This window comes from Tamandua tetradactyla, chromosome 2, assembly GCF_023851605.1.
Source record: "Tamandua tetradactyla isolate mTamTet1 chromosome 2, mTamTet1.pri, whole genome shotgun sequence".
Lineage (NCBI taxonomy): Eukaryota > Metazoa > Chordata > Mammalia > Pilosa > Myrmecophagidae > Tamandua > Tamandua tetradactyla.
The window spans coordinates 85,013,757-85,023,989 of record NC_135328.1 but is presented as its reverse complement, the minus strand read 5'-3'; positions in this window follow the sequence as shown (position 1 = coordinate 85,023,989).

The following is a 10,233-nucleotide window of genomic DNA, read 5'->3' as shown; positions in this document are numbered from 1 at the left end:
GATTACATGTCTACTGAATGAACCTCTTAACTTTAGGGGAAACTGTCAGAAATAATCAAAGTTCAGTGTTTGCTATCAAGTTCTTAAGAAGGTATTAAAATAAAGATTTGAACTCAGGTGAGGAATTTTTGGTTTGCAAACAAGTAAAAAAGAATGGAAAAGGTCCAGAAATTTGAAATCTTATGACATATGACTGCTTCTGGGAACCCAAAGAAGAGGGCATTAGACTGTGGAAGCTGGAGCCAAAAAGACCAGTTAAAACTTAGTATTACAAAGAATCTTAGCTCCCTGGAAATTGTATATGGTAAGGATATAACCTTCCCACCCATGGCTATTGTTTTAGATAGCTCATGGTAACCATCAATAAATTGTGGGTTGGGGCAGTAGAAGAGGCATCAGGGAAAAAAGCAAATAATTAAAGTAAGGTTAAGAACTAACTGTGGGAAAAAATTTGAGGGTGATATTAGTACAAAGGGACAACTGAGGTCGAATGATTCAGATGCCTAAAATAATTTTGAAGAATTGCACCAGAAAAACAAAAGCTAGAAATCATAGTACTTCTTTGACTATTTGGCCTGTAAAACAATTCTTGGACTCCAAGCAATGCATGAGCAAGAAGTAGGATGCAAAGGCTGCAGAGTTCCCCAGGTCGGCACCCTCTCTAATGGTCAACGTATGTGGTCATGGTGGAAATAGACAAAGATGAACTTCTAGGAAGCTGGAGTCTCCTACAGAGCACATGTAACATCCAATCAAGGAAACCTCTCCACCCATCAAGGCTGGAAGACTTCACAGTACCTGCCCAAAAGGTTTCTATCATTTTTATGGACTAGTGACAGTGACTTCTGTATGTTTCCTATGTGTTTATCTTTATCATGGGAATTTTCATTGCAATAATCCTGTCCTTATTCCATCATTATAAATTTTCTGTTCGGGTTGTTGAAGGGTGGGGGTGGAGACTAATAATTTGTATTTTTCCATGGCTGATGGATACATGAGGAAACACAGCCTTAGTGGGTGGGGAGGATCATACATCTCTAAGACATCTTGAACTTTACCCCATAAGTTTAATTTTTATTGAAGCATTATTATCAATATTTATACCTAGTGGCTCTAGAAGACCTCTGCTTTGTATTTCCAGTTCCTTTATGGTGTCATCTAGTGGTGTGTGAGATGCACAAGTAGTTAACAAATCTCACAGATACATGAGAAAACACAGACTTAGTGGGTGGAGAGGATCATGCATCTCTAAGACATCTTGAACTTTACCCCATAAGTTTAATTTTTATTGAAGCATTATTATCAATATTTATACCTAACGGTTCTGGAAGACCTCTGCTTTGTATTTCTAGTTCCTTTATGGTGTCATCTAGTGGTGTGTGAGATGCAAAAGTAGTTAACAAATCTCAACTGAACTCCTTTTTAAGTCTGAAAGATGATCAGCCATGAGCAGCAAGTCCTCGCCAGGCCCTTTTCAAGTGTAACATAGCCAAATTTTCCTTTCAAAGACACCACACAGGGTATGTACTAATAGAATGAATTTTGCTCAGTTACAAGCAACTAGGAACAGCTACATTCTTTGGCAGGTGACTATTCAGCACTGCTACACATGCCTGTCACTTAGTAAATCTGCCACCTGCATGATGGTCCAGGCAGGAAACCACCATGCTGCCAGCAGGGACAAGCAATGGAAGCTGTGGGATTAAGTATTAGAGCATGTGTAATATGTGGTGGAAAAGGAAGCTGAGCAGACCTACTGAACTTTCTTGCTACTGTAGTTTTTTCATTTATTTCATATGGCATAAACATACAGCTATTTTATTTGGTAACTTTTTATTTCAAACCACCCTTTTGGAGGTAATGAATTTTAAAAATTCCCGATTAATAAAAAACATTAAGAATTGATTGTGTGACTGGCACGAAATGTGAGTTTAACTTTCCAGCCCATTTGGGGGGCTGTCACTGACCAAAAGAAATCAGGAAATGCAAATGTGCTGAAGGAGCTTCAGTAGCTGTTCTAGAAGTTAGTAGCTATTTAAAGAAGTATGTACCTGAAGACCAGGATTTAACAGTTGTTGTACTAGCAGGTGTATTTATACATCATTCTGTGAAGCATAACAATTCATTTAGATCAAGTGACTATTCGTATAAATTAATTTTGCACATTTTTTAAATTTCAAGGTTTCATGTGCATGCTGGAAAGGTAAAGAGAAAGCTGTTAATGTGTTGACTTCATTAGCAAAATGAAAATATTTTAAACAGTTAAAGGAGGTCAGTGTCGTCAGATGTTTCAAAAAGAAAATGTTTCCCCAATTCAATAATGATTTGCCATTTTCATCTAACTTATAGAATTGAAATAAAGCTTTCAGAAACTCATTCTTTCAAAAGTGAATCATTTTGATATTGTTATGAATGCTATTTAAATTCAGTTAAAAAGTTCAGCATTGAAGACAAGGCAACACTCCTTGATGTTCCCCGAGTAGACCACCTCAGGGCCTTTGATTTACTCTTCCCTGTGTCTAGAACATTCTGCCCTCAGATATTCACATGGCTTGTTCTCTTCCTTCATTTAGATCTCCGCTCCGATGTTGAGCCCTTAAAACAAATTTCTCTTATCATCCTAAATGTAACGATTGTCACTATTTGCTTACACTGTTGGATTTTAATCCTGGCACTTACCACCGCTTACCCCCACATATTGGTTTCTTTGGTTTTTGTTTGTCTGCTCCTGCCAGAAGGTAGTTCTCTGATATCAGGAATCAAGATTACTGTTGTTGCTGCTGTTATTATTGTGATTCACTGCTATATTCCTAGTTCCTACAACAATTCCTGGCAGAGGGCAGGGGCTAAATTATAATTTATTTATTGAATAAAAGAAGCATGCCCCTGTTTGTTCTCCTAAACCAATGTACATCTCTTGAGTCCACTCTCCATTATTTTGTAAGCAGGAAAGTTATTTCCAGTTCTATAGAATCAGTTCAACCTAGTATATTTTTTAGACCAGTTTGGTTATTAAAATCTTAGTCACTGGTTTATTTTTTAAATGTCAGAACTTTTGCATTTGGGATTTTTTCCTTCCCCTTTTATTCCTATTTATCTTTCCGCCTCAAGGTGCTGCAGAGGGTGGTGCCAGAGCCTGCTGCTTAAGAGCAGAAGCAAGACCACATGAGCAGGTGGAAGGTTCACATCTAGTTCTCAATAGTCCCAGATGCTAGTCCATTTCTGACCTCCCCGTTCTGACCCCTAGCCCTGGGGTGTTAGACTGATGATGCTTTTGAGAATAAATATCTAGTGAGGTCACGTGGCATGTTAGAAGGACTTGGAATACCCAACTGTGTATTGCTTTACAGGCAGTCTGTGGAAGTCCAGACTTTCCTTCCTCAATCCTTAGCAGACTGTCCGTCCCTCTGCCGCTACATGAGACATGTTTGTGCCACCAGGCATCCTCTTGTATGGCTGTGTAAGGGTGATGGGGAACATGCATCAATTCTTCTGATTGGCTCAGCTGTCTTTATCTTGCATCTGGTAATTGGGGTGAGATATGAACAAGGAAATGAGAGTAGTTTGATATAGTAAGTTATTGCCATAGGTCTACTCTTCACATGCCATTTAATTACAAAGAAAAAAAAGTAATTGGCTGTAATGTTGAGAACAGAGAGAAGAGCAAAAGCAGATATCAAAATGTGATCATTTATTGAGTTGTTAAATCAGTTACCATATAATACTATTTTGTGACATAAGACTAAATAAGATAAGACCTGCTTAAGCTACTGACATATTTCATTTACTTCTCACAATACACATAAATAAATTACGATGAGGAGCTGAGTATCCAAAATATGTTATCACCTACTCAAGTTTGTATTGCCAGTGAGTGCTAGAACCATCTTCAAACCTACATCTCTTTGGCTCCAAGCCTCTCATTTTATACCAACTCATATCATTTCTCAACAATTATACTTGTGAATTAGTCAAACCAGGACTGTTGAAACATGTCTATTCTATAGTCAACCCAGGCTCTTGGGTTGAAACTGTTGCTGACCAGTAACATAGCTTATTTTAATATTACTTTTTTCACAAGTCTTTGCAGAAAAATATCAAATAATTTCTTGATGTATCTAAATCTCTCTCACTGTATAGTTTTATTAGTCATTAATCATTCAAACTTCTGAGATTTTGCTTCATTTTCTTGGAGGAATTCCATACGCCCATCCTATTTGTAATTAATTGCCCTTTTAGCCATTCAAGCAGCAGCCATTTCGTTTCTACTATAAATATTCTAAACTTGTGGTCTAAAAATTTATTTTGTTGAACAATGACATTTGTCTGTGCTAGGCTGCCTACACTACAAAATCATCTTTGTGAAACATGCTAATACCAACCATACCCTCAGGGTAAACTTTCAAAGAGGACCCACATAATCCTAAAAGCAGCCTAGAAAATAGTCCAGTAACATGCCATTCTTACACAACATCCATTCCCTTCCACCCTTCCTGATTTATCAGTGCAACATGTGGGCTTTTCCATACCTAGTAAACCCTAGGCTTCTTTAAGGTCAGAGAACTTGATTTATTCAATTTTGTACTGTTATTTCCTACACCATCACTCCCACCAGCGCTGCCCAGTACTCATTATTTTTCTTCAAATTTCTTGGTATTGAACTCTTTGATTTTCATCTTACACATGTAGCAATATTCTTTCCTTGCCAGAAATGATCTCCTCTCTCAACACCTACTCAAATAACATGCATCCAAAATTTGGGTCCCAGGTGAGACTACAGAGCCCACCAGAGCATGATTTTTAACATTTCACTAATTTGGTGCCAAAATAATTTATAGTTGGTTTTGAGATAAAAAACAGAAATATGCAGACATAAAGGCAACAAAATGAAGTGACTTTTTTATGATTTTGTACTGGCAATTATTTTTCTATCATTCAACAATGAACACACATAGCTGCCCAAAATAATATATTGCATATAGTAGAATTAAAAGCTATGCAAATCGAGAATCCAGTAGGCTTAGTTCTTTAGAGATATCTCTGGACTCATAATTTTACAATGAGTGGCCTACAATGTTTAATGAGATTTTTAATTACATACTCTGTTTGCGCTGTTATTTTTCTTTACTTTAACCTGATTGGTAGATTTTGAATATAGGCTTTATATTAGAAATAAAAATGTTATTTCAAAAAGAGCTTCAAAAAGAAAAAGAACTTCAAGCTTGGAATTTTAAAGATTTTTTTAAAGAAGGAAAAAGAAAATGGAAACAACACAAAATAGAACCTCTGGATAGCCTGGTGAAAGAGTAGATTTTCCAATATGACTTTGACCTCACATTGGTTTTGCTTCAACTTTCCATATTTAGGCTTGAAGTTGTACTGTATTGTTTTGCTGTGTTTTTGTGCGTGTGGATTTTTATGGAAGTTGTTGTTTCACTTCTTCACATTCTTCTCTGAATCTAGCTTTCTATAAAAATCAAAATTTTTGTTTAATGCTGCGTGGATTCTTTTTTTCAGCAGGAATATTAAGGAGATTTTATCTGTAAATGGAGGAATCGATGCAATTTTTTAAATAAAATAAAAAATAAAAGCCCATCGTATCTCAAACTGAGATGTGCCTTGCTGAACATAAAGTTCAAGGTCAACAGGAAGTAGCAGAATATTATCCATCTTTCCACCCTTATAACCCTGAGTTTTTTTTCCAATACATGAGAGTGTTTTGAATCTGAGTAGCTCTTGACTTTAAAATTTAAATAATTGTGCATGTGACTGGATTTTAAGATTAGCTTGTTTTGATGTTTTCTTACTTTCTTTAGCCTGTTCTCATGATTGATCTATTAAAGATAATTCCTAAAATATTTGTGAGATGATAGACATATAGCACCTCTTCCCTTTCTAATATAAAAATAGCAAGTGTGTCTCTAGCATATGCTTTTATTTTTTTCCTTCAGGTGCACGGATCTTAAAGTAGCCTATCACTTGAAAGGTAACCAGTGTGAGTGACTAAGAAATGTTCTAAATTATAACATCATTTTACTGTTAATAATTCCATTCCAGCCATTTATAGTAAATTGGAAAATGTGATTTTTGTTTATAAAGTAGTTTTTGAAATGGAGCAGATGCTGGTAAAAAAGAAAAGAAATAACTGATTACATACTTCTGAAAGTAAATTATAATCAGAATCTTTCTCTTTCTTTTAAAAGACACATTGAATTCTGGAATCCAGAGATTTTCTTTTGCACAAGTTTTCATGGAAGTTGAATAGTGGGTTCAAAAATTGATTATAAACTAGAAATTGACCAATCCATGACTATAAAGTTGACACACACTGCCAACTTCCTATAATTGTAACTATAGAATAAAGTGGTTAGAGAAGAATGGATGTTGTGTTATACATTCAGGGCCAAAAATTAAAACCAAATCTGGGTGCAAGGGTAATTCAATGGTACAATTCTTGCCTGCCATACAGTAGACCTGGGTTCAATTCCTGGCCCATGCACTTCCTCCAACCCCCCCCCCCCAAATTTTTTTCAACAAATGGTGCTACGAAATGCAATACTCACATGGAAAAAAGAATGAAATGTGACCCCAGGCTTATAGAATACAAAAAAAAAAATCTTTATGTTAAAAAATAATTATTTCCTGGATTCAAGATTGTCTATTGACACCAAAAATCATCTAAGTGGTCAGAAGACCAACTCATGTTTATGTCTTCCTTTATTCAGAAAGCAATTATTAAGTGCCTTTTATGTGCAAATCTTCTTCCTATTCCTGTGACAAGGGCTATGAAAGAAAAGAATATGTTCTATAAAAAATTAATATCAAGTGATCCTGATCTAATTTATGAGGGTTGGGAGGAGTTTCTAAGGCAGAAATATTTAAACTGGGATATAAAGGATATATATGAGTTAATGATGAATCCTGATGGGGTAGAGAAAGGTCTTTTCAGGCGTGGGAACAGCTTAAACAAAAGACCTGTGCAAGAGGGATTCTTTGGAAAAACTAAAAGAAATCCAAAGGAGATAGAGGGTAGACTAGGTGGGGTGAGAGTGAGGCTATCATGACGACATTTCACATAGATTTCACAAAAGGAGTCAATGACTCATGAAGCAAAAGTTTTTAAAAAATTGGCACACTAATTTCCTTACTCATTCTAAATCTAGATGTCTGTTCTTCACCAGCTGATATTTGAAAAGTCATCCTTGCCTTCTTTTTTTAATCCACTAGTTTTCCACTTTTTGGACTAAATTTGAAGAACACACTTATTTGATGGAACAAAGACCCTCTAAATTTTCCAAATACCATGAAACTCCCTGAAAAATATGTAAAAAATGAATATACACAAGATGGAGTTGATTTCATTTTTTCAGACCTGTGGCTTTTCCTGCCCAGAGTTTCATTATTGTTTTCATGGTCACTTTTTAGATCTGGACCTTGACTCTGTGGAAATACTACAACTTCATGGGGAAGGAAATGGAAATGTCTACACAGGCAGTGCACAGTCACTTTATATATAACAGCTACCCGAGCAGGGCCATTTTAGTGGTACATTGTGAAACATCAGCTCTATTTGTAGTATATCCAAATATAAATCGCCTGATAATTGTGGATGTTAGGAGATATAACCAGCATGTCAAACATCTGAAAGCATTTGGAAACAGCTGTTTGATGTTGCTTTGTTCTTAAAAAAATTACTATTGTTGAAGTGAACGGTGTGGCAATGTACTTGATGCTGTTCACATGTGGACTTACATAATTCTGAAAATAGCTCTATGAAGTGGGTCTTTTTATTTCCATTTGATAGATAAGGAAAGATGAGGCTTTACATTTTCAGGAATTAGCTCAAATTCACATAAATGTGACAGAAACAGAATTCAATCCTAGACTTTTCTAAGTTCAGATCCCACACCCTTCAAGTACTTCACCAACTTTTCTAAAAAGCTCTACTTCTTTTCTTCCTGATCTTAGATTTTGCTTTGATAATTCTATACTAGTTACTCTAACCAAAAGTTAACCTCCCTGTAAATGATACATAAGTGTAAAATGGGGACTTGATTGATTCTCTTTTCAAGAGAATTTCTTTTGTCCTTTAGCGACAAAAATGATTTGCTTTTCTGTTACATCTGTTGTTTCTCCCTTCTCCCTTCTCCCTTCTAAATACAATAATCGTTATTCCTCCAGTGACTCTGAACTTTTCCTCCTAATATTCACATCCAAACATCCAGTTTAAAATGTAACTAATAGAAAAGTCAGTCCCAAAACTATACTTTCAGTCTTCTGCCCTGGGGTTTAGTCGACTATTTTCAGGCACCTGAATGTCAACCATGTTAAAACCTCCAGGTAAAATATTCTTTCCTTGCTCCCCTGCCCTGCATTGATAACAGTGACAGCTTTGCCAGTTGTGTTGTTATTTGAAAATTAACCCTGGATTTAAGCTATGGAATGCTTAATACATTATCAGTTAAATATATGTTACTTTTTTCAACAAAATCACCATAATTTTTGTATATGCACATAATATATATATTTATATATAACACAATACATACCACACCTTCACCATGTTCTTTTCACTCTGTTTTTGCATTATGATTGCTCTCAGCAGCAGAGTGATTCCTCTGCTAAATCTATGACCTGGTATGTTTTACAAAGGAGAAAAATTAAGAAAAAGTTGGTTTAGTATACCATAGTTTGGAAATGTCATTTTGTCTCATTTAATTTCTTGAAGGAATTTCTGATTTCTTATACTCATTGCCTCTACTTCTTTTCTACAGTCTTTATCTTGGATAAGGGCAACTTTTCACCTCGATCATTTTCATGGCCTCTAAACTACTCTTTGTCTCTGCAGTGGCTACATGTTCATTGGTCCAGTATCCTGTTACCATACTCTGTCACTTGCAATCCCACGGCACAGTGAGGGCCTTCTTAGGAATACTGTATGCCAAAAGGTCCCCTGCTCTCTCCCACTGGTCCCCTGCTCTCTCCCACTGGTCCCCTGCTCTCTCCCACTGGTCCCCTGCTCTCTCCCTCTGCAAAGGGATGGGCTGTGATGGTCAAGAAGTTATTTCCATCCTGTCTTATGAGACTGTCATGGTTCTAGGCATTCCCTACTTGGCTTACCCATTCTCTTCCAGAATTCTGTGAGCTAACCTGAGATTCTTCCCATGTTATTTTTTCCCTAACAAACCCACCCTTCTAGGACATCCTCTGCCATCCATTTCACACACAATATTTGTTGGTAATGTAGTCAAAAGCTTAATAGTCTGTGAGACCTCAAAATAAAAAAGCAAAATAGAATTGAAAAAGCATGATATATTAAATGCAAAGGCTGACACAAGCCTGTGACCTCATAAAGAAATATCTTCTTCAGTACTATCAGTGAGGAAACATCTTTTTCAGTACCATCCATAAAGCTGGCCCAGCAATAGCAGCAAGACTAGTGCTCAGCACCAATACTCATAAGCACAACTTGTGCTCAGAGTGCCTTCTCTAACAGAACACTCCCCTGGAAGGGAGTAGGGTCCCTGGAAAGAGGAGTATTTCATTTCTTGTGGCAGAAAACTTCAGGTTGGGTGTGGAGTTCCAGTTGTTTTATACATTAAGTATACTTTCAAGAAGGACAGCGGCAGTGCCAAAAACAATAAAAAGCCTTTTCAAAGAGATTATCCTGGCCAAATTAAAAAAACTCGATAATCTAAAGGAAAGGGTAACTATAGGATATTAAAATTAGTTAAGTCTGTGAAAAGGGCATAAATTCACAATGAAACTGAAATAAATGAAAATTTAACATACAGTATTCAAAAATACTAATTTAATATATAAGAAAAATTATTATGATAGGATATAGTTATGTTTTCATTAATTTTAATAAGTGAAAAGGTGCTCATTGGTGTATAGATTTTTTAAAAATCTTTCAAAAGCATTTAATGTGTAGCTATATATGTATATACATATACATACATATGTGCATGTATCCACATGCATATCTTTATCTATGTATGATTTATAAAAGGATGATGACCCTGACCACACTATTTCAAAGACATTCAATGCTATAATACACGTATGTGGGACAATATGTGAAAAAGCTTAATGCTGAATATAATTCAATTATGATATATCAAATTAATGAAATGACTTGCACCAATGAATATTATAAACATGATGACTGCAGAAAATGAAAATACTTATAAAATGATAATTTTGAAAAAGGAAAACATTTTTCCATTATTG